The 2,403-nt window shown below is 31.5% G+C and overlaps 1 long non-coding RNA gene across 1 annotated transcript; it reads right to left on the bottom strand.

The window, feature by feature from the left end:
* Positions 1–1,534: 1,534 nt before the first annotated feature.
* Positions 1,535–1,784, bottom strand: LOC111392910. Its single transcript, XR_002702348.1, has 2 exons — positions 1,705–1,784; positions 1,535–1,573 (listed from the first exon to the last, which is right to left on the bottom strand). It is a non-coding gene; the product is annotated as an uncharacterized LOC111392910 (long non-coding RNA).
* Positions 1,785–2,403: the final 619 nt, after the last annotated feature.

The raw sequence follows: 2,403 nt of genomic DNA, 5'->3' as shown, positions 1-2,403 counted from the left end.
TAAAGACAATATATCTAAGTTTGCAAAGTCAAAACACATCCAAGCAATAGGCTGCAGCGTGCAGAAGAGTTACGCAATTAAGATTTTTAAAGCAGGTCTTAAAACAAGATACTAAAGAAACGAATCAATTATGTATTTCTATGACCATAGATAACCAGAATTCATAAGCGAGATAATTTATGAGAAAAAACAGAGGATGTGTGTAATCATGATATATTTAAAGTACAAAGGAAGATTTGATAAATGTTGAAAGCAAATTACCTCATTTATTAACCCATCGTCAATTATAGAATTGCTAATGCTCTTAAACAACTCAAATAATGCTTCAACTTCACTAACATTGATTGCAGAAAAATAAAATCCCACGTATTCAAGTTTTGACTTAAAAAAACCACAAGGAAAGCATTGAGATAGCATATCACAGCAACAACCTTAGATGACAATGAATGAGTGTTGACTCGAAAGCTGAGTGAAATAATTTTTATTGTCAAATGTAAATAAAATATTTGTTCAGCATGTTAATATAAACCCCAAAGAGATTTTAAGGCATAATGTATTAATAAAATTTTGACTAAATGCAACGAACAGGCAAGTCACCACTCATCATAAAAAAAATGCAATACAATACAAATGCTAAACTACAAAAAAGGATTGTGCAGTAATTTCTGTTTCCCTAAAAATCGATCATAACCCAAAAATACAGATCAATAAACCATATTTTCTTGTTCGTTATGACTGATTGATGACAATAGGTCTGTATTTTCTTGGTGGAACAAAGTAGAGTAGAAATTTAGAAAAGCTAATAGAGAAGAAGAAACCAAACCTGCGAAAGAAAGAAAAATGTGGGATAGAAAACGAAAACGATGACAGATGAAAGGGACAAGGGAAAGGAAAGGAAAATTACTGAAAAAAAGTGACGCTGGCAGGGGCAGAGCCAGGAAAATTATTTAGTGCAAGCACATTTTAAAACTTTAGACGATCAAATTTTTAAATTTTTGCTAGGCAGCCTAGGCTTCTTCTAGTCATTGTATAAAACCTCTAGCTATAAGAATATCCCATAAATAATACTTATTCATTAGTTAATCATTTTTCATAATAATAATAATAATCCCTCAAGCTTTTTTCATAACAAGCAATTCCAACAACAAAAATTCCTCAACCTCCGGCATAACTAGATTTACAAAGTCAAGGCAAAAATTTGACATGTACAGATTATACATGATATATTTTTAGCAAAACATAAACCTTAATTTCATACACAAACAACATACCTATCACTAATTTCTCATTCTTTTGAATTCGACAAAATTACACAATATAGTAAACAAGATTTTAACTCTTTTTCATTCTTAATATTATTCAATTTTATCCAATCTTCGTTATTGAACATTTTGTCATTATCTAACATCATCCAGTAGTCACAGCTAGATGATCAACACCAATTATTTTACTACAGTTAAAGAGGCCTTGTACTTTGGTTTTGCTTTGCAGGTAGGCATTCCCGTGCTTCTCGAATGGTCGGGACATTTTTTTTATGTCGGGTATTATACTTTTCTTTCCACCTTCTTCGACCCTGCAATAAGGTAATAAAATTTCACCTCTCATGTCTAATCTATTCTTTCGATGAAGAGCATGCAACCTTCAACACTTCTCACTGTGGGGATTTTATTGTATAAGTATTTTGCGATCGATTTAAAGACTTACTACATAAATTGTTGTAGGCCATTGTTAAACACATTTCCAGCCAAAATGAAATACGAATGGAGGCGTCGGCTTGAGGCCTGAAAATATGGAGCTGGTTTAGACTATAAATTAAGTAATCTGGAAAAAGATAATAGAGAAGAATGACGTTGATAGAGAAACAGCGGATGCATGCTTGAGTTTAGTGTATGCTTTAAGCAGGTTTGCTGAATTGCTGTTATTCATACAATAAATCTGTCCGGAAAGTGTTTTGATGATTTGGACAGAACATATCACTCATTTTGGTTGAAAAGTTGATGAATTTTTTGTATCTAATTAAAATGTATAGTGAAAATTAATGGTTAAATTAGACTTACATTTTTAGTTAAATCAAACAGGGATTTAGTATCATTAGGAGAAAGAAAGAATCTGATAGTACAAAAACTCGAGACCAATATTTCCAACTTTTTAGTACATCATAGATAAGAAATTACATCACGAAAAACTCTTTCCTTAAAATCGACTTGTAAATAAAGGTGCTCAATGTACTTATTAAAGCAGACTTTTTAGAATATGATGTGAAATTCCCAAGTAATTGTTACAATATATCGTCCCATCAAATTTGACGTCCACAACATTTTATATTTTTAACTAGGTGACTTTATGGAATCAATCTTCCGATTAGGTTGTTCAAATAGAAGTACCCCGCCCCAATACCTATAT

Source organism: Olea europaea, unplaced genomic scaffold, assembly GCF_002742605.1.
Source record: "Olea europaea var. sylvestris unplaced genomic scaffold, O_europaea_v1 scaffold996, whole genome shotgun sequence".
In the NCBI taxonomy this organism is placed as follows: Eukaryota; Viridiplantae; Streptophyta; class Magnoliopsida; order Lamiales; family Oleaceae; genus Olea; species Olea europaea.
Note: the sequence above shows the minus strand (reverse complement) of the source record. Positions and strands in the feature narration are given on the sequence as shown.